Source organism: Mobula birostris, chromosome 14 (genome assembly GCF_030028105.1).
Source record: "Mobula birostris isolate sMobBir1 chromosome 14, sMobBir1.hap1, whole genome shotgun sequence".
NCBI lineage: Eukaryota > Metazoa > Chordata > Chondrichthyes > Myliobatiformes > Myliobatidae > Mobula > Mobula birostris.
In genome coordinates, this window is record NC_092383.1 from 87,076,679 (window position 1) to 87,100,342 (window position 23,664).

General features: G+C 41.8%; 1 pseudogene; it reads right to left on the bottom strand.

Annotated features, from left to right (window-relative positions):
* Positions 1–11,943: 11,943 nt before the first annotated feature.
* The window catches only part of LOC140209409 (polymeric immunoglobulin receptor-like), an 88,304-nt pseudogene continuing 76,583 nt past the window's right edge, over positions 11,944–23,664 (bottom strand).

Below are 23,664 nucleotides of genomic sequence, written 5' to 3' on the forward strand. Positions count from 1 at the left end.
GACAGTGAACCCATGAACACCACCTCACTATTTATTCCTCTCTTTCTGCATTACTTATTTAATTTAATTTTTCGTATATGTACTTATTGTCTTTTACCTTTTTATTATGTTGTATATCAATGTACCTCTGAAGCAAAACAAATTTCACAACCTAGGGCAGTGATATTAAACCTGATTCTGATTCTGGTTTCCTACATTCAGCCCACATATCTCTGAGCTCTGCCCCTTCATGTATCTATCCAAGTGTTTTTTTAAATAGTACTTTTGTACCTGCCTCAAACACTTCCTCTGGAAGACTCCACAGCTCAAACCTCTGCTGCCCTGCAGCTACACCTGCTCATTGGTAAGGCTTGGGGAGTATCTGGAGCTGGAGTCCCTATTCCAGTCCTACGTTGAGTTCAATGCTGAATGGCAACTCCTGTGATGTCACTGGTGCCAAACTGTATCTGTCCCTGCCGTTCCTTTGGAATCATCAGCTGCGTGGAGAGTGGGAGCCTGGTACAGGGGCAACAGTTTGCTTTTCACATTGTACTAGGTTGCTTATCACGTAGACAGCTGGGACATAACATCCATTGTCAACCCCAACCAGCAGAGGTCCTCTTATTATCTTTTAATTTTTTTTCTCAGCTCAAGCTGGTAAAAGCTGAGGCTCGGCCAGAGCCAAACACATTTATTTCTCAATTGTTAGGAGCTTTCAGACTATTCTAGTGGTGCAGATATTAGCTCTTGGCCAATGAAAATCCTGTTCCTGCTCCATAGTCCTTCAATTTGCTCTCTTAATTCAGTATATTTCTCTTATTTTTCACCAATTTATTTCTGTATGTTGTCTGTGTTTCAGGTGGCTTTATCTGTTTATTTGTGCTTTTCACTTATACTGTAATATTATATCTGGACAGTTATTATGGATTATCCAATCTGTAATAATGGATCGGTTGTAATATAATTTATTGGACTTTGACACCAAAACTGGATAAGGCTTGAATGGAGAGTAAGTTATGATGTATTTTATGAGTTTGTGTTTTAAAGCAAAGTTTTGGCGAATGATGTTTGCCAGTTGATTGTGCCCATGTAAGTAATCAGATTGAGTTAATTTGCTGCAGGATGCATTATTATTATTATTAATTTTTTTTTCAAGGCTCAAGCTGGTAAAACCTAAGGTACAGGGATAGCCAAACACACACATTTCTCAATTGCTAGGAACTTTCAGACTATTCTAGTGGTGTTGAGTATTGTGTCTTTCTGAAGATTTACATAGATACTGGTGAGTAGCCCTAATGGTTTAATGCTATCAGGATGCCTTTGGGATGGTACCAGATCTGGATATTACTATGGGGACAATCTATACAGGTTAATGTTCCAAAGTTATTCAATTTCTTCTTTTAGTTCAGCATATTTCTGGCATTTTTCACTTATTGATTTCTGTATGTTATGTGTGTTTGAAATGGCTATATCTATTAATTAAGATGATGTTGCTTGTTTATCCTGTATTATTATTACCGGATGGTTATTATGGATTATCCGCCCTGTAATAACGGATTGGTCATAATCCACTGGACACCAAAGATTTTGCTTCCTGAATACCTTTTTGATGTATCTTATGAACTTTGGGCTACTGATCATGAAAATCACCATGAAATTTCCCTATCACGCACCATTTTTTAATAAACTCATGTTTATTATTTCAATTCATAATTCGAGTCAATTAAAATGTTGCCTACAATGTAAGCTAGAAAATTTCCTATCTTATCCAGGCATGCTTAGGCAGTGCGGCAGCTGCATGGCAGGACACGTTTTAGTAATAATTATTGGGTTCAGGACTGTAAGGATGGAATTTACTATTACCAGGCACAACAATTTCTATGAAGGATTTTGATATTTGAGACAGATGCTTCCCAGAATAACTGATGCCAAGATTAAGGAAAGCATTTTTATTGGTCCACAAATCAGACAGGCAATTTGAAGAATTTCTAGTGGGACCAGAGAAAATCACATGGAAGGCATTCAAGGGAGTTGTTGAAATTTTTCTCAGCAACTACAGAGTACCAAACTACATGTAGCAGGTCGAAAGCATGCTTCAAGCATATAAAACCATGAAATGCAACATGTCACTAAAGATTCATTTTCTGCATTCCCATTTAGGTGTCTTCCCTGCAAATCCTTGTGCTGTTAGTGACGAGCATGGTGAAAGGATTCACCAGGACATTGTGGTCATGGAGAAAAGATACCAGGGCAACTGGAATCCATCAATGCTGGAGAATTATTATTGGATACTTAAGCGAGAAGCCTCAGACACTGAGTACAAATGAAAATCATTAACAAAATACTTTTAACTTAGTTGAACTATTGCAAAGCATCAGCACCATTATGCAATTAAACACATTATATTCAATAAAAGTTAATTTGTTGTTTCTCCAAATTCCTACGTGATACAAGTAGTCTGAAATCATATTTGTGTTCATCTTCAAGCAGTCTATCATAAACAAAAAAAATTCTGAGGAAGTAACACTTATGAAAAAATTGTTTTCCAGTGTAATTTGTGGGACTCTGACTCTAAAAGTGAATTAAGCCTCTATTTATTGTAAGGTATGGTGTCCACCTTTTCTATGCCTCCCATAATTTTAAGTCCTTCTATAAGGTCACTCCTCATTTTCTTGCATTCTGAGGAATAATGATCAAACCTGGCCAACCTGTCCCTCTAACTCAATGTCCCCTAATCCTCTGACAGATGAAGGCCAGTTTGCTAGACATTTGTTTCACCATCTCTGTCACGGTTTTAAAAGAACTGTGCACTTGTACTCCAAGGTCACTCTGTTGCATTAAGCACCATGCACCATATCATTCATAGTATAAGTCCGATGGTGGTTTACCTTTCCAAAATTCATCATCAAACACAATCAGTGCATTGAAATCCATTTGCAACTACTTATTCAACTTCCCTAACTGACCAAGATACTCCTACAATCTACACTTACGTTCTCCACTGTCAATAACATCTCCTCATTTTCTGCTCTTCACAGACTTACTTGCACATTTGCATCCAAATGATTGATACAAACAAGGAATAACAATGGCCCTGACACTGATCCCTGTGGCATGACACGAATCACTTCAAGCCTAGTTTGATTCCTCCTTGCTATCTCTCTCTGGATTCCATGGGGCCCAGCTTTCCTGATCGGGCTCCTTTATGAAGCCTCGTTGAAAGCCTTGCTAAGGTCCAAGTAGACAGCATTCAAGACTCTAAAAGGTTCATTAGGCATGACAATCCTTGATAAAATGATTGTGTGATTTATCCTTTCTATGCCTTTCATGATTCTATACCTGTCTATACGATCAGTAAACCTCTCGATGGTCATTGAAGTAAAGAATATCTCACCTGAATCCACAGCTGGTGAAAACCTGAGTTTGGGGCAGGGTTCACAAACAGCACCAAGATTCTCTCCTATTGAGAATGTCACACCACATTGACCATTGCAAGGTCCAACTCTCATTTTACTCAAAATCCATCTTTCTCTTCAATTGTTAATTGACCTTTGAGTTGTTTATCCAATGATTGTCAATTTGCTCCAGCTGTACAAATATTTGTCTTTGGTTGAACAAGGGAGTCTCCTCTGGAACCTCTCTAAAGTTTTCACATCCCTCTTATAATGAGATGAGCAGAATGGAATGCAGTACTCCAAGCCTGGTCTAACCAGGGTTTTATAGAATTGCTACAATATCTAATGGCTTTTAAACTCAATCTTCTAAATAATGAAGACCAACACAACACATACATTATTTCAAGAGGTTTAACCAGAAAATATATTTAAGGCAAGGTTGGATAGATTTTTGCAAAGCAGCGGAATTAGAGGGTTATTGGGAAAAGGCAGGTAGGTGGAGATGGGTCCATGGCCAGATCAGCCATGATCTTATTGAATGGCAGAACAGTCTCGATTGGCCAGATGGCCCACTCCTGCTCCCATTTCTTATGTTCTTGTGTAACCACAATCATGCCTTTGTCATGGTCCGGATCGGGGTCCCTTTAAATTTAACTTGTTTATGTTACAATCCGGACCGTTGATTCCCTGTTTTCCCGTGTCCCTCGACTCTGGTGATTAGAGGCAATTAACACTTGGCTGAACCGGTAGTTTATAGTCTCCAGCTCGGTGTGGGAGCATCTGCAAAGTCACGGCGTGCCAATGTCATCTGGCCGGAGCAAGCCTAGTCTCTGCCAAAGCGAGTGCCGGTAATTCGCCCTTCCTCACCGGAGCAACCCTGTCCAGTTACCTCACCAAAGTGAGCCTGCAAAGTTTCCTCATCAAGGTGGGTCTGTCAGTTAACCCGCCGGAGGGAATCAAGAACCGCTGTCATCTGTTCCTGGGCCGAGTCGAGAGCTCGCCACTACCCGGAGGCTCCATGTCAAGTCCTGGCTCTGGGCAGTGTTCAAGTACCATGTCAAGTCCTGGCCCTGGCAGTCTGTAATTCCTGGCCTACCCCCTTGTCTGAATCCCTTCTCTGCCCCTCTCGCCTCTAGCCCTCGTCTGCAGCCCCTGCCTGCACTTCGGTCTAGTTCCATTGCCAGAGCTAGATAGGTACTGTCTGGTGTTCATTCGTGTTGGTCTTGTCTTGTCTTGTCCTCACCTCCATGGGGTAAGTCAGGCCATCTTGCCGTTGCCCCACGGGGGGTCATGTCTTGTCTTGTCTGGTCCTTGCCTCTGTGGGGTAAGTCTGGCTGTCTTGCTGTTGCCCCACGGGGAGTCATGTCTTGTCTTGTCCTGTCCTCGCCTCCGTGGGGTAAATCAGGCCGTCTTGCCGTTGCCCCGCGGAGGGTCATGAGTCTCGGCCCTATGTCCTGAACCCAAGGAGGGGTCCCGGCTCTCTGTTCTGTGTGCGAGTCCTGGCCCTATGTCCTGTACCCAAGGAGGGGTCCCGACTCTGTTTTCTGTGTATGTGTCCATGGTTCCATGTACCTGCTCCCCTAGACCGAGGCTCTGTGTTTCCATGTTCCTCCTCTCCTTAGCCCATGTCATGTCCATGCCTGGTTCTGGGGTCCGTGCCCGAGGCAAGACCCAGATACTGGGTCCTTGCCCAGTCTTGGGCTCGGAGTCCATACCCTAGCCTCTTCATGTCTCCTCTAGTTCTGGGAGCTGATTCCGAGACCTAGCCTAGACCCTTGGCCCCAGCCTAGTCATAGTCCTCAGTCCTTGTCCAGCTCGCTACTCCTGCTCCTGCCTAGCTCTCCTGATATCAAACAATAAACTAAATTTAATTAACCTCACAAGATGTGTCTTGCATTTCGGTCCACCCTTGCTCCCAAAGCCCCCGCCTTTGTGACAGCCTTGTGAACCAGTAAATTAGCAAATAGAATTATCATATGTACTGAAGTGCAGTAAAAAGAAAACAGTCTTGCATGCCAGCCATACACATCAATTCATTAAAACACTGCATTGAGGTAATACAAGGGAAAACAATAACAAATGTAAAATAAAGTGTTACAGTTTCAGAGAAGGTACAGAACAGGGAGACAGTAAGATGAAATTTATGAAATAAATTGTGAAGTCAATTGCCCATCTTTTTGTAATAGATGATTATTCAATAGTATTATAACAAGAGGATAGAAGCCATCCCTGAGAGGGCATTGTGTGTTTTCAGTCTCTTAGATCTTCTGCCTGATGGGAGTGGGGAGAAGAGAGAATGTCTAGGGTGTGTGGGGTCTTTGATTCTGCTGGCTGCTTTTTTGAGGCAACAAAAAGCACAGACAGAGTCCGTGGAGGGTTAGTCATTCTTCATGATGTACTGAGGTATGTTCACAATTCTCAGCATTATCTGTGGTCAAGGGCAGAGCACTTGCAATAACAACCATGATGCATTGATAAGAATTGGGGATGGTTAAAGCTGACATGCCAAATTTCTTTGCTTCCTGAGGAAGTAGGTGCATGGGTCATATTATTTGGCAGTGGCATCAATGTGGTTGGACAAGGACAGACTGTTGGTGATATTCACACCTAGGTGTCAGGACTGTTCCCTCAGACCACTCTCAGCATGCGCATGTAGACACTTTCCAGTCTCCAGCCAGCTAATAGTTTCATCTGCTGCTCACTCCAGAATAATGACCTGCAGCCAGTTGCATCCACAGTCCTTGTTCATTCATCGATCCAGCTGGTCTTAACCAATTGTTCCTGGCCTTCACTCCCCCAGCATAAAGTTTTCTTTGTTTCCTGTTGTGTTTATTTTCTGTTCTCTTTTGTTTTTGCCCCCTAATCAATTGTTATTTTGCGGTCCATTAATGAACTTATTGTTCACTGTAAATCATTCCCTCTGCTCTGCTTTTGTGTCAAACTTCCTCTGTCTTTCTTGCAGCTCACAACTCACTCAATCTCAGGACTACTGATGTAAACAAGCACAAGTGCACCAGCCCCTGTCAATAACCAGCTCCTCTTTCCTAATTCTGAGGGAAAGTTTATTGTCACAATGTCACTAGGCTCTCTTATGTGCTTCCACTACTCCACCTCATTGTTTATTGAGTTAGTACCCACTAGGAAAAGGTATGGTTGGAGTTAGATTTGAATCTGCCACCACAGTCATAAGTGTGTTGGGAGTAGAATAAGGGGCTGAGGACATAACCTTTCGGGGAACCAGTCTTGAGAATAATCTTGGTGGCGGTGTTGCTGCCTGTCATTACAGATTGTGGTTTGTTGGCCATTAAGTGAAGGATCCAATTGCAAATGGAGGTGCTGTCCCCCATATCTAGAAGTTTGGAGATGGGTGTACTTGAAATTATTGTGTTGAAGATGGACATCACGTAATTGGTCGATTTCCCGGTCTCGTCCATCTAGCGATTAACCTTTGACCTACTAATTCTGTGCGTGTGAACATGTTCATTGTTTCCAGGTGATGACAAGTCAGGCAGATCAATTCGGCTGCACCGGACACGCTAAGCGTTCTATAGTTGTAACAGTGGCGGCAAGGATTAAATATGTGACACTCACTGTTTTAGAATACATGTTCGCATTTGAACAAGGGGTTTAATTGGAAAAGTTGAGGAATACTGTGATTTGCAATACCTCTGAATTGTTGACGTGGAACTTTTGGACCTTCAAAATCTGAAGAAGAACTTGTGCGATCAAGTGGGTCTCATTACAATCCTGAATCATCAGTTGTTGTGGATCGCTTTAGATTCAACAATCGTATTCAGTTAGAAAATGAATCAGTAACAAAGTTTGTTGCTGAATTAAGAAAAAGACTGAATTTTCTGATTTTTGGAGCTGTTCCAGAAGATATGATACGGAATTGCATGGTCATCGGCGTGCATGGTGTTCGCATTCCATGTCGCCTAATGGCAGAATCAGAGCTCGAACTTAAGTCACCTTTTGACCTGGCAAATGGTATGCAGGCAGCAATTAATAATGCAGTTTTTGTTGCAACGGTGCAAAGTACATCACCTACAAATGCCTCAGATTATACTAACATTAACAAAGTGTTCTAGCTCAGGAAAAAAAGGGAATCATATTCCAGGTTTTCGATGTTACCGTTACGGTGAATATCACCTGAAGCCTACAGACTGTCGACACTGAGATTCCATTTGCTATATCTGCCAAAAGAACGGACAAAAGTTTGCCGATCTCCGCCTCCATCTAAACCAGAACCTTCCACAGCTGCACAGTACGCGATTACAGAGCCGGAAACTTCCGTAATGTACTCAGATGTTCTAGGGCCAGTTCTCCCTTCAGGGATAGTTTTAATGTCAGACCCATTCCCTTGGAGCTCGGCACTGACTGTGATATTACTATATGCAGTGAGAAGATATAGGTAGACATGTTTGGCTCTGACTCTGAAGACTTACGCCACCGCATTACACTGAAGACTTACACTGGGGAGCAGTTACAGCAGCTTGGTTGTGGCAGGGTTCTTCTTGAGTGTGAAAATCAATGGCACCAACTACTAGTGCATATCACTAAGCGAGAAGGAGTGAATTTACTCGTGTGCGATTGGCTAGAACAAGTGCCTGTCCCAGGTCTGTATCAGATGAAAACCAGCAAGTTGGTTAAGCGGAAAAAAATATTTTTCAGCAATCCTGATTAAGATAAGCTCAAGGGTACCAAAGTTCGTGTTCCAGATCAGGTACAGCCAAACCAACGTTCTTCAACATACGTTCCCTGCCATCCATGCTTCGCCCCATAGCCGAGGCGAAGCAGACGCGATTGCAAGTAAACGGGACGATTGATCTTGTGAGATTTTCACAATAGCAACCGCTGATGCGCGAATATGTCGAGATTACAAGGTCACCGACTGAGACGTACCCGATTCCAAAAATAGAAGACACCTGTGCAAAACCAGGAGGCGGAAATATCTTCACTAAACTTGACCTCGTACTTGCATATCAACAGCTCGAGCTGGAAGAAAAGTCTCAGAGCCTCACTCCTGTTGCAAGGCACGAAGGCTTCTGTTCGGAATAAACTCATCTTCAGCAATATCGCAGCGTACTCGTACATTAAAGACCTGCTCACTGCAATAGCTTACGTGGATGACATTCACATTACCGGGACGGCCCATGAATAATCTTGATAAACCTTCTCCAGACTGGTACAACTTGGTCTACGATGAAATGGTGCGCAAGAAATGCACCATTCTGGCAGATCACGTAGAATACCTGGGTTTTCGCTAAAGCTTATCCCCTTTCTTAAAGCTCCAGCACTAAATAATATCCATGAACTCTGCACCCTTTGGGATATATTCATTCACGCCAGAGCTTCACCTCGCACAGCCGTGCTGCCGGCTCCGCTATTTTGCTTTTCAAAGAGGGAAACAAGTACTAACTCAAAATGGGTGAGAAAAGTTGTGGGGGGGGGATGTCACTCAACCTTACTCACCGCAAAACTGAACTGTTCCTGCAACGTATGGACTCAATTTCAAGGTCTCTTCATCTCATGTTCTTGATATTTATTGCTGATTTATTGTTATTATTGTTTATTTTGCATTCACGCATTTTGTTGTCTTTTGTGCATGGGTTAGTTCGTCCATCTTGTGTGCGGTTTTTCATTGAGTCTGTGGTGTTTCTTTGTATTTACTCTGAATGTGTGTCAAGGAGAGATTGGTTTTAAAGAGGAAGAAGGGATTTATTGCAGTTAGTATGTGGACTAAATTTTTTTGTGTCACCTCCTGGATATGCGGTGTTCCTTGGATTGTTTACCTATTATGTCTGATTGTTTGCCTTTGGACTATATGGGTTTTGCACTTTGTTTTTTTGGTGTCTCATTTGGGATCATGGGGATTTTTAAGCTCTCTTTGTATTTATCACTTTTATTTGATTTGGGATAATTAGCATGGTATTTGCAATGTTTTGCATTGGAGTTATTGTCTTTGTGGATTATTGTTTCGTGTGGACACCTATGTTACCTGATTGACACTGGATTCCTGTATGTTCCAGAGTGTATTTTAAAGGATCATGCTTAGTCTCTTTGCTTAGTCATTGTAGATCCTTATCTGATGAAACCCAGAGTTCTCTGTATAATGTGAGTGATTTCATTTCTTCAACATTCTGTACAGAGTGCCTGAGTTCTTGGTAATTTTCCAGGTTCATTTCTGGAACCCCACCCCTGAGAACAAAACTGGACCATGAGAGCAAGCCCCACTCCTGATGTCATGGTCCAGTCTGTGATCTCCGCATTCCAGTTCATGGCCCGGTCTGTTCATTCCTTATTCCAGGTTTTCTTGTTTTCCCTTGTTCCATTGGACACCTTAATTGAGGCACCTGATTCTCATTTTGGGCTGGCACATAAATACCTCTCAAACCAAGGATTCCCTGCCGAACTGTTCCCTCCCCCTTCTGCCTGAAGCCCCATCAAGTTCAACTGCCGGAGTGAGACCGGACCCTTGCCACGCCAAGTTCAGGAACTATCTATCATTGAGATTGGAACTATCTCTTTGTGTCCCTGTGTTCAGTGTCCATGTCAAAGAAGAGTCCCGGCCCTAGGTCCTGTTCCCAAAGAGAGGTCTTGACTCTGTGTAAAGCCCTGGCCCTAAGCTCTGTTCCCAAAGAGGGGTTCCGGCTCTGTGTTCTGTATTCCTGTGATCCAAGTTCCACGTGCCATGTTCCAGTCCTGTCCAAGACGAGACTTCATGTTCTCGTCCAGTCCAGGAATCCCTCAGCAGTTTACCTCGGCAAGTGTCCTTAGTAGTCATCTCGGCCCTGCGCTGCAAGGAGGAGCCCCAGCTCCATACCTAGGAGCCTAACCAAGCCAAGTCCAAGGTCTGAGCCAAACCTAGTCCTAGAGCCACGTCCTGCCCTGGTGTACCTCGTCCAGTTCATGTCCAAGGCTCTGAGTGTCCAATCCACATCCAAGGCTCTGAGCATCCAGTCCACGTCCAAGGCTCTGAGTTCTTGTGTTCCAAGACCAAGTCCCGGCATTGTGTTCCAGCTCTGTCCAAATCTCAGCTTCATATCCTCATCTAGTTCCAGTTCCTCACCCAGCCCAGGAGTTCCTCGCCCAGCCCGGTGCTGGGGATTTCTCATCCTGTGCTGTGGTACCTCATCCTGTCCTGAGCCACGTCCTGTCCTTGCCAAGATCCTAGTTCTGAGTCCTAACCTAGACCAGGGTTCCGGTTCCGAGTCAAGACCCAGGTTCCGAACCCCAGCCAAGACTCAGGTTCCGGGTCCTTGTCCAGGCTCTGGTTACGGAGTTCCGTGTTCCTAGTCCAGGCTCCTCATTCCTCATTCCCATCTGGGTCCCGTGTTTCTAGTCCAAGTCCTAGCCCAGGCCCTGAATCCTAGTCTCGTCCAGGGCCTGTGTCAATGTCCAGCGTTGTTTCTTCCTTACTCACCTTGTTACCTCGATAAACCTCGTCCTGTTCGTAGTACTTCAGTGTCTGTGTCTTGCTTTTGGGTCCGCTCCCAGCGCCCTCCCTTATGACACATGAGGAGTTGCCCCATCGATGGCCTCCAGTTTTCACCCATCACAAGCCCAGCCTGTGATCTGTCCCCTGTCCACAGGCTATCACAGGGGTGGATGTGTGGCTGCGCAGCATACACGTGGCAGAGCCAGCTTCAGGAATGGTCACCTTCAGCAAGATATCTGATGGGGATGACAGTCTTTGTCCTGCCACCCTACTGATGGTATCTTTAGCGTGTAGCACTTAGTGTAATTCCCACCACTGCCTGTAAGAACTTTGTACATTCTCCCCATGACTGTGTGAGTGTCCTCTGGGTGCTCCTGTTTCCTCCCACATTCCAAAGACACGGGTCAGCAGGTTAATTAGGTGGTGGATTCTTGTTGGGCCTGATGAGCTTGTCACTGTGCTATATCTCTAAATTAAATTTAAAAATAAAAAATATACAGGTTTCAATGGACAATGTCCCCTGAGACACTGGTGCTTTGACTCTCATATCAACTGAGCATTTTTCTCTACAGATACTGCCTGACCCACTGATTTACTGCAGCAGTTTCTGTGTTGTTCTGGTTGTGGGCAGGGTCGGGGAAAAGGAGGAATTCTCAGAGTGGGCAAGTGGGATGTCCCGCTGGGCGAGCAGATTCAATAGAGTGCGAAGGACTTTGAAGAAAACTGTTGCAACTAAGCACAGTGCTAACTACTTAATTGGTGGCTCTCATGTACATCCCTTGTGATTCTGGGAATAAAGGAAGATGTTTCCTGTGATTCTCAACATGTCGTCATTTCTGGCTCAGCCCACAATTCACCAGAATCCCCTTATATGAGTGTTATCATTCAGTCCTGCTAACATTTCAACACTCTTCACAAATTTTTATCACTTGATCAAATTAATGTACTGTTTTTGTTGCGGACACTTCACGAACCTCAATCGTTTGGATATCAGATATCATCAGCTGGCTCACTGTGATTTCTAATGAGTCTTCTCCTGCATAATTCCTCATTTATATTCTAAGGAAAAGTTTCATTTCAGACCACTATTTAGATAATGAGTAGTAAGAGCTGATTGACTGATGAACAAAGTTCCAGACTGTTGTGTTTATTCTGGGTGGCCCTGAGCTATACAAAAAACATATTCAAGACATTTACAGAGTTATCAGCAATGCCAAGAGACAATACCAGCCCAAAACTGAATCCTAAATGAGTGTCAGATGTGGAATGGCTTAAATGCTATAATAGGCTACAAATAAAGCAGTATGTTTGGCCACACTACATCCCTTCCCAATGAAGTTTATGCATTTTGAGCATGTTTTGAACAGAAAGGGTTTGGAATGGCATCACTTGCCCTGACAGCCTCCAGTGCTCCTGATCCCACAGTCAATGTTGCAGACATCAATTCAGTCTGGAGACTCAGCCCACTGTTACGCCACTGGCGTCTGGGGCAGCAACGAGGGTCCTCCATCTCTGGTGGTGTTTAGTGCCTCCTTCATCATGTCAGTAGCTGCATCTCAGTTTTCACAACTGTTAGTCATGCAAATCCTGGGTTGAGACTCAGGAATACCATCACACTCAGATGTAGAGTGATTCTTCACTGCTGTTTCCACAACAGAGTTGTTTTACCTGTCACAGTTCTTAGCCCTGAACTGAACCCCAAAGCTGGCAGCATAACTAATCAGCCAATCATGTGGCAGGAATTCAATGCATAAAAACATACGATTAAGAGGTTCAGTGTTGTTTTGACGAATTGAAAAGAAATGTGACATCAGCAATAAACAAAAAAAATCCAGTGAGCATCAGTTCTGTGTGTGCAAATGCTTGTTAATGAGAGAAGTCAAAGGTGTTGCAAACTATGACTTTTTTTTAAACAATACATTTTATAAGATTTGTGCTTTTTAACAGACTCATTTTTCACAGTATGTGCTGGTTTGTCCCCACTCACTGGCAGAAAGCAGTATTGCAGTTAAACTAATCATTTATCACCTTCCCCATTTTTCATTGGATAAGTATTAGCCCATTAACCATGTGATGTAATTATTTTGATTATGTAGCCCATTAAATACTTTATTTCTTTTGAAGGAACTTCCCTAATCTTAACTTTAAAAGTAATATATTTTCAGATGTGCCATCTTTTTGTCTTCGCATTCGCTGCTGTTCATTTACTTCTTAGCTCTTTATTTAGCGTGCTTAGTGTTTGTATGTTTGTTTGTACTTTAAAATAAATCATCATTAGAATTAAGACTGTTCAACTTTCCTGATTCCTGGAAGAACCCGAAGGATCGTAAATAAATTGAGGTTCAATTGAGGACAATGGCCGGACTGGTTCAAGCTGACAGAAAGGTGATAGTGACTCAAATAAACATACATTACAACAGTGGTGTGCAGAGGAATACCTTTCAATGCACAACATGCCAACACGCATTGTTTTATGCATCAAGTTGCTGCCAGAAGAATGGCTGATTAGTTATTTGCATGAACAAACAGGTGTACAACTGCACATAATAAAGTGGCCTCTGAGTGTAACTTTTCTGCCTTAAATTAATCCACATAATGACTTTTTCAAGCTTATTCTGAGTCCTGTGGAGTACCAGGAGAGAAAGCTTTCTATTTGGGCCTTGTGGGTTGGCTTTGAAATTTGACACCTGCATAGGTGGTGTTGTCCTCATCCATAACAGAGTGTCCTGCTCTTGACTTCCTTTTAAATTTCATGTTCGTATACTCAGTTTCATTTTCATTATTAGCCAACTGGGCAGCTGCCTCATTGTTTCGAACATGGTGTAGATCTGCATAAACGATGTTTTCTTCCAACGTGGCCATTTCCTGAAATGATAAATAAATTCCATTATCTATTTTATGTCTGATGAATGTAGAAGGTGAGGGTGTGAAAAGTAAGTGGGAGAAGGCGGGATAATAGGGTGAGAAGGAATATAAATCAGTCATGATTGAAGTGCAGAGCAGTCTTGATGGGCTAAATGGCCTAATTCTGCTCCTATACCTTATGGTCTATGGTCTTGTCCATGGCTTTTATTTTCATTATTTATCTTATGTTTATAGCTTGACTTCTACTCTCGTCTGTAAGTAGAAACATGTTCACTACTCTATAAAACAATTGGAGACTTTTGCAGACATCTACCAGATCACCTTCAGTTTTCTGCTTTTAAATAAACCCTGATCCCTTCATTCAGCTTGTAGAATATAATTTTTCAGAATGTTTGATAACAGTTGATGACTGAGTGGCAGTGATCCCTAGTGAGGACCCGCTACTAAATGTACAACATCGGCATGTTGCTTCACAACACCAACACACTAAACTGGTCCAAGGTGTTTCACAGGGATTCAGCAAGAGAAGAGGTGGAGAATGAAGTTGGGAATTATTTGGGCAAATTACAATACTTTTATGGATTACAGTCTAAATGGTTTGTTGTAGTAGGTTAATTGATCACATGGGTGTAATTGGGTGGCTCGTGGGTCGGAAGGACCGGTTACTCTGTTGTATCTCAAATGAACAAAAGTTAAGAGGACAGAATTGCAGGAGTTCATGGAGTTGTCCAGAGGGTGGGATTTGGGCAGCTGAAGCTACTGCTATTAGTGGTGGGATGCCGAGACTGGAGGATGCACAAAAGGAACACACAGTTCTCTGAGGGTACAGTTCTTGGAGGGAAAGTGATGCCAACAAGGGAAAATGTACACAGCAAAGCAGAATCCTCCAACAATCTCCACCCTGAATTACCTTTGGGAATAAGAAAGGCAAATGATAAAATTGAGAAAACAATTGAAGCTCTTTTATAATATTCAACCCAATTCTTCAATAAGGAAAAAGTTAGATCAATTGGGACATTAATTATGAAGGTAAGAATAACAAACAAGCTGAAAACTGTGGAAAATATCACTAACAAAGATTGTTCATAACTGACCCAAGACACAATAGAATATTCCTACTGGTATCAGGACTGAGGGGTAGAGTGAGAAAGTGAGTGGGTGAGGTCAGCACAGAACAGATATTTACTTATTTAGAGATACAGCATGGAAACAGGCCATTCTGGCCCAACAAGCCCATATCACCCAATTAAACACATGACCAAATTAATGTACTAACGTCTTTGGAATGTGGGAGAAAATCAGAGCACTCAGAGGAGATCCACAGAGTCACGGAGAGAACATACAAACTACTTACAGACGGTAGCGGAAGTGAACCCGGGTCACTGGCGCTGTAATAGTGTTACGCTAACCGCTATTCTACCGTGCCATCCCCAATTTATTGTTCTGATTAGACCCGCCCTATTTTTTCTGATTTCACATCAGAGTTTGAGACTCAGAGTGAATATACAAAGTGTAAGCTGAAAAATCATTGAACCCAAAGACAGATTTACACAATTAGGTGTTCCATCTCCAACAGTAGAGAAGGGACCAATGTCACTTTTCACCTTTCAGTAAGGATAATAAAGACTGACGCCACTTTGAAGAATGGTCACGTAAAATATTATGGATACACTTAAGGAAAAGCTGGATTACCACAAGTGAAAGGAACATATAACTGGAAGTATATGCTGATGGGATTCAATGAGAAGGGTGTTCAGACGTTTGTGTAAAATATTAATACTGGGCTGGACTAGTGAGGATGAATCTCGTGTAAACTGCCATGTAATCCAATTTTGAAACATTCTGAAGCATTCAGACAATTTATACTTCATGTTCATACCTGGGTTTCATTCTTGCCACCTCCGTGAGATGTGTTGTACTTGGATTCTGGAAAATACAACATTACTGATAAAAATTCCATGTCAGGAACAGACATAAAGATTTATTTATTTGTTTATTTAGTGATACAGCACAGAGCAGGCAATTTCAGCCTTCCCCAGCAACCCCCGACAAACCAGATTAACCGTAACCTAATCATGTGACAATTTCCATTGACCAATTCACCTACCTGGTACGTCTTTGGACTGTGGGAGGAAACTGGAGGACCCGGAGTGTATCCATGCATCCCACAGGGAGAACATACAGAGACTCCTTTCAGAACGGCACTGGAATTGAACTGCAAACTCTGGAACGCCCCGAGCTGTAATAGCTTCGCACTTAACCATTACGTTACCATGGCCCCCATACTGAATCTCAGAACCATGGGAACCCCATCTGCAACACAATAATGATTCTCCATACAGAGCAAACCTCTGCTCTGGTTACTACACAATGTTCAGAAAGGATCACATTGTTTTGTCCACCACCTTCTCTGCTATTGAAATCGAATGCTTTCCATCTAAGAACATTGTTATAAGAGTTTTGGATTTGAAATTTTAATTGTTTTCTATTGCTAAAAATTCTGTCAGATCTACCGAGCACTTTTTTTACAATGTCTCTGCATATTTTTAGAGAATATATCTCCTTCACAATATGATGGAGCAGATTACCTGACAATATTCACGCTGTCCCATGAACGTCTCATTGATCTCCCCAGGACTCTGTGGCAGATTGTCCCTCAGGAAGAAGGAACAAACTGCGCAAAATAAAAATCATCTCATTTTCCTACTGGCCACGAAAGCCTCTTTTCAATTCGACACTGTGATCAGCAATTTCATACAGAATACAAATGTCCTATCCTCGATGAACGGTTTTGATGGCCTTTGACTATTAGTGGATGTGAGGTCCCTCCTGATTTGGTTTGCTATTTGATTTCCAGCCACTAGATATCACTGCTTATTTGTAAATTTACAGCATCGTTCTGTCCTTACAACTGTGTTTCTAAGCAATTGACCTTTGACATCAGGTCGGCCATTTTAAAGTTACTTGTATATTTATTGATTCATTTCTCAGAAGCACTTTGTTATGAGTTGATGGAATTTTAATCAATGTTTGGATCCATCCCTCGTGAGAACACCTCGATGCACTGTCTTTTTACTCAGCTCCTGGCTTACTGTAATGTGTTGGTGAACAATCAAACTGCCTTAAAACTACAACTACACCTGGAATAGAGTTAACCGATCTGCATATCTTCAGAAAATGAGGAAAACTCTTGAGTGAGGGCAGAATAATGGAAGTTGAAATGTGAACAGATTTTATTTCACAAAGCGTGTCCCATTTTTTAAAATAAATAGTCGTCAACTATATAAAGAGAAATGTCAAGGGAAATCAAGAGCAGTACACTCTTTTACTGATGAGGATAATGTCACCAATAAAGATATCAAATTTCAAAGCCCTCCCATCTTTAAATCTTCATTAATTATATTACCACCCACCTTTTGCCTCACATGTCATCTTTTCTGATGTATTTTTTTCTATTTTGTACTCTATCAGATTCACACTCTTTTGTGCTTCCTTCAGTACTTCCTCTGCACCTCAAGACTTGTTATCGCTCACATTTTCCAGTTCTGGTGTAAGGTCATTGCCTTGAAGGATCGGCTGTTCCTCTCTCCACAGCTGCCATCTGACATGCTGAGCATCCAGAGCACTTTTCTGCCATGATCTCAGGTTTTGATCATTTAGGGAATTTCTCTTTGGAAAAAAATGCACTCCTTTTGTTCAGATCTTTGCAACAAACAGTAACTGGAGGAAAATGTGACACTGAAAGTAATTGTCTGATCAGTTGGGGAGAGGGAGAGTCCAGGAAATACATCACAGGGATCAGTTAAATTATTATTTGTTATAATTGTCAGCCAATAAGTTATATTCCATCAGCCGATGAGTTGGAGGCTGCAGGGGCTTTATTTTCCAGTGATCAACTCCATTTCCCCATCTGATAACAACACACAGAAGATCACTGTGCTCACAGTTCTCTTCACTGGTTTACAAAGTCTATTTAAGGGACAGACAATTATTTATTTATTTAGCAATACATTGCGAGTAGGCTCTTCCGGACCTTCGAGCCACACTGACACATTAATCCCAACAAACCTGACTAACCTTAACCTAAACATAGATAATTTACAAAGACCGAGTACCAGACCTGATGTGTCTTTGGACTGTGAGAGGAAACTGGAGCAGCCAGGGAAACCCTCACATTCAATGGGGAAGACACAGAGACTCCCTACAGAACAGCATCGGAATTGAACTCAGAACTTCAAAAAGCCCCTCGGAGTAATCGTGTCGCGCTAATCTCTATGCTACCGTGGTGCCCATCTCAGGATCATCTCAATAAAGCAGACCCGTGACTTAATCGATAGCAACTTTCTACAACGAGAGCAGAGAATTTTCTCCAGTGGTATGCAGTGAATGGTAGATTGGTAAAAGATGCACCTTTTTTTTGAGAATTACATGAGATTATGATTTTATACATACATTGTCCAAATGATTGCATTTATTTGGAGGTTGTACTGAGGAACAGCTTATTGAATACACTTTCAATGACAAGAGCTAATTCCCCAAAATTGAATAGAACAGGTGAAACTATCGAAATCTTTCTTCTACCCAACCTCTTGGTTCTCTACCATTCCATGCTTGAAGTAAGATTCCATCACCTGATGTTTCAAGAATAATGGAGTCATCAGGTTACAGTGGAAGCAACACCATTCATTGAGGTGTTGCAACCCAACACATCAACACTCTGATCCTGGCTTTTTGTTGACTGCAGCTAAATCAAGTTCATTAAAATTCAGTAGCTAGCTATCATATTCATCATGAGATAATGAAAGAAAATAGACACCTACCCCTGCTTTTCCTCTTCAGGTAGCAAAGTAGACAAACGACAAGTAGTATGAGTAGAATCCCAACAACACTGAGCACAGTTGTGTAAATGGATCTGTGGTAAAAAAGTAGGAAAGGATCAGTCCTGGTTCATCACTTATTCTTGGCTATTTATAAAGTCTGGTATTTACACAGCAATTTTCATGAGCTCAGGACATCTGCAGCTCAGAAAATGAACATTAGACATTGTTGACAGTGTGGGAAATTGCAACAGCCAATCTGTTCACTCCAAAGTCTCACAAGTAGAAATGTGATCATGACCAATGATTGTGATGTTGGTTAAGAGAATAACTACTGTCCAGATCATTTGAGAATCCTCTCATGTTCTTTTACAAACATTTTGTTGGAACTACTGCACAGTAGGACAGACAGCATTGCTGACCGTGTAGCCAAACCTCTTCCTTGAACGGTTTCCGTGGTTTTCTTTATTTCGTGGCTGTCCAGCCTCTTGGTTAGCTTAGTCGAGTCAGGCTGAGAAACCTGTTCTAATATATAACAATGACTTTATAACTCAGAACATGAGCTTCTACTGCTATACTTAAATTATTAAATATTTAGTGTAAGAAAATTTGACATCTTGACAAGAAAATCAGGAATACTCAGTTTCCAATACATGATTTCATTGAAATTAATCATGTCAAGCTTGTTTATCACCAGTTAAAGAGAAACAAATTTCTCTCCCAGATGGGCCTGTTTGAAACCACCTGTAGAGAGAAGCTTGTACTTTACATTTTATTTGTTGAATCAGTTGTCGTCGTTTCCTTCACAGTATTTTCACAGAAATGAATCGGCCCTGTTGAAAGAAAGTAAAATTCAGTTTCTTGCTTTGTACTTGCAAGATAAAGAGAGCACAATTGTTAGACCAATGGGTACCTGATCATGGTGGACCAAAAGTGAGCTATTACCCAATGCGACATATAAAGATTAAAGATGAGATTTATTTGCCACATGTACATCAGAACTTACAGTGAAATGCAACAATTGCATCAAAGACCAAAACAGAATTTGTTCTGGGGGCAGCTGCAAATGTTCCATGCTTCCAGTGCCAAAGTATCTTACCTACGCATTACTAATACTAACACGTGTGTTTTTGGAGCCTGGGAGGAAACCGGAGCACCTGGAGGAACCCACATAGTAACTGGGAGAACGTGTGTGTAAATTTTATGTCCGACATTTTGCGATTGCACTAGTGACAGATACCTCATTCTCAGAAGCCGTCATAAAATTCTGGCAACAATTTTCTACACATATAATTTCTCTAATTTTCTTGCTGGTGGGAGAGTTTCTACCCCTCCAGTGAGCACTCAGATATTTGAATAAAGCTCTTCATTTTTGAAAGATCTGTTCAAACTGCACAGTGAAATACACTTATGTACAAGAAAAAACTGATGATCAATATTCTCCTGGAATCGTCCCCATTCTGGACCCTGCAGCCTGTGAAACATCCCTTTCAACATGATCTCCATCATCCCTCAGGGAATATTTCATGCATTAAAGTGATCCCCTCAGAAGCTTTAATTTAGATGATCAAACGCAACACTCAAAACATATCTGTGAATCAATTAGATCCAAGGAAATGCGTCATGTTCTGCAAAAGCAACAAAGCTGAGTATTTGAAGTAGTTTAGAATTCAAAACAAAACAAAGTAATCGATTAAAACATTGAAAATATAGAACGTGAGCAAGTTTGTAGGGAACATATGAAAACCTCAATAGGTATATGAGGAGAAGATTAATCAAAAATATAGGATATCTAACAGACAGAAATGGGGGAATTTATAAGGGGCACAAAGAAACACCAGGCCAATCCAATACATTGGTTTTGTCTTTTGTCCTCTTCACCACATTTCCTGATACCAATGTCAGGCTAATTGCTCTATAATTCCCTCTTTTCTCTCCACCTCCTTTTTAAAATAGATTGGTTAGCTTCTCCCCAATCCACTGGGGAGAAGTGGCCAACAATGCAACTCTATTTTTCTCGTGCTAATTCCTGATGCTCTCTGGGATGTAGAATATCAGAACCTGGAGATTTGTTGGTTTTCAATCACATCAATTTTCCATCACCATTCCTCTATTATTGGTGATTGCCTACTTTCTGCCTTGCAATAAACCCTGTGATCTCCAGAAATCAGTCTGCTGATCCTTTGCTTGCCTCCTTCCATAACAATAAAATCTTTCATCAGACCAAATCTGCACACAATATCACTTGCCCAAGAGCAAGGAACAATTCAAAGTCTTACCAATTTAAGCTTTGGTCTAGAATGGAAAGGTCGAGTACGAGCCGAATCGGGGCAGCGGGACCCAGGCATGAGAGTGTATTGAGAGGCAGGGACTGGGTCCGAGGGCGAGGAACAACCTGCAGCGTGTCCGAATTCAGCACCCGGCCAGATTGAAAACATCAGGGTGTCAGGACTGGGCAAGAGGGACAAGCTGATGTGAGGCTAACTACTCCTGAAGGATCTCCGCTGAACTGAGGCTGTGGCCTGCAACTAACGGGCTCCTAGATTGGCTGTGACAGGCTTTATGGCTGTGGACTCACGTGCATGAACTTCAGTCCTGAATGTTATTTGCATACTCTTACTGTTTGCATGATCTGTTTTTTTTTCTCTGCACATTGGGTATTTAACGGTCTTTTTTCAATAGGTTCCAATTGGGTTTCTTTGTTTTGTGGCTGGGTGTAAGGAGACAAATTTCAAAGTTGTATATGGTATACATCCTTCGATAATAAATGTATTTTGAACTTTGAACTTAACCCAATCTGTCCAATAAATTTTCTGTGCTTGAAACTGCTCATCATAGAATTCATTTGAGCTCAATCTTTCTACATTTTTGCTTAGAGGCTCAGTGAACTAGGATACGCAATTTTTTGAGTCACGTCTGACAATTCCATCTACAAGGAAAAGATATGTGGGTTTTCAGGACACAGACAATCCGTGTGATTTCCTTACTTTTTATCAAGGTAAAACTGCTTTGATTTGATGACTCAGCCCATTTTCTATAAAATTCAGAACAGATAATTGTTTATAAATTCAGGCAGAACAAATATTGGTAAAAGTCTCCAAGGAGCTCTGCCACAAGAAAGCAGCATCCATCATCAAGGACGGCTACCATCCAGGCCATGCTCTCCTCACGCTGCTGCCATTGGGAAGGAAGTGTCACACCAGCAGGGTCAGAGACAGTTATTACCCTTCAACCATCAGGCTCGTAAACCAGCGTGGATAACTTCACTCACTTCAACACTGAACCAAACAACAGGCTCACTTTCAAGGAGTCTAAAAACTTATGTTCTCAATATTATTTTTTTACTATTTAATAATTTGTTTCTTTTATATTTGCACAATTTGTCTTCTTTGCAACGTTGGTTGGTTATACATTTTTGATTGTGTGGAGTTTTTCATTAATTCTGTTTTATTTATTTGCATCTACTGTGAATGCCTGCAAGAAAATGGATCTCAGGGTAGTATGTGGTGACATATATGTAACTTGATAATAACTTTACTTTGAACTTTGAAGTGGATTACCTTAGAAGTCTATGTTAATTAACAGCCAGAAGAAATATTACCAGATGAGACACCCAGCCAGTGAGAGCAGATCAGAGGCAGGAGACACTGTGGTGGGTGACTCCTGTTTCAACTGCTGTGCTGAAAGGCTTTTCATTCTCTGAAAGGTGGTGACAACATACACTCCATGCTCCTGAGTGAAGTTCCAACAAGAAAATATCCAGCATGCACCAGTCATTCAGATTTTTTTTTTAAGCATGTCGTACCAGACATTCAGCCATTCTTGTCCAGCACATGGTGCCAGGATTAACCAGGTCACATTATGAACGTTCCTGACTTGACACTTGCATTTTTTACGAGGCCAAGTGGCCAGCTCAACACTCAACTCAGCACGGGTGGAAAGCGTGCTCAGGGGTGGCCCGGCCTGGATTCGAACTCTGGAACCTTCGCTTCAGAGTCCAGTGTGCTCCATTGACCATCATAAAGAATCAAACCTTGCACCATTTACCCGTGCTGTTGACTTCAATCACATTTCTGCAGATACTGACACTGTTGGAGATGGACAAGTTGACCACTTCACTGGACTTCTCTCCCTTTTCCCCCAGGTGCTCACCCAATGAGAGATCTGTCACCTGACCCGGTTCGTTTCCTAATACTAGATTGAGTATGGCATTCCCCCTCATCGGCCTGTCAACATACTGGCCTTTGGTCTTACTTCTTCTCTCCCTAATCCACTGTATGAAGAAATTTATGCGATATCACATCATCATCTGACTACAAAGAATCTTCTAATATTTCTAACTTTCTTATCATGCAGTGATGACTCCTCCATTTCCAAATAGCTTACGTCATGTAGCAGCTCCGAGGCTAATTGTACATTCACGGGTTACAGTTACATGTCAACTCTGAGAAAAGCAGCAACTTCCATTTGCAGATTCACACCCGATTGATGAATGCAAACTGCATCAAGCTGCAATCACTCATTTTGTTCAACACCCAACTTTTAATTCCATTGTTCATTCAACTTTAAGGTCTTTGAGTATTGTTTGCAAATATACTCAATTTCAATTAATTCTTATTTTATGTTCATTAAATTTTTGCATCATTCTCAGAAGAGAAAATTAACTTTATTATTAAAGAACATATTGTATATGTCACAATATAGGACCATAAGACAAAGGAACAGAATTAGGCCATCTGGCTCATTGGTCTCCTCCACCATTCAATCATGGCTGATCCTTTTTTTTTAAATCTCCTCCTCAACCCCAGTTCCCAGCCTTCTCCCCGTAACCTTTGATGACATGTCCAATCAAGAACCTATCAATCTCTTCCTTAAATACATCCAATGACCTGGCCTCCAAAGCTGTATGTGGCAACAAATTCCACAAGTATACCACCCTTTGGATAAAGAAATTTCTCCACATCTCTGTTTTGAAAGGGCGCTCCTCTATCCTGAGGCTGTGCCCTCTTGTCCTAGACTCTCCCACCATGGAAAACATCTTTTCCTCATCTACTCTGGAGTGTTGTCTACAATTTCCCTTCCTTTGCCTCCCTCCCTTCTTAAAGTGTGGAGTGGCACTTCCAGAGTCTGGTTATTTTTCAAAGATAACCACTAATGCCTGCACAATCTC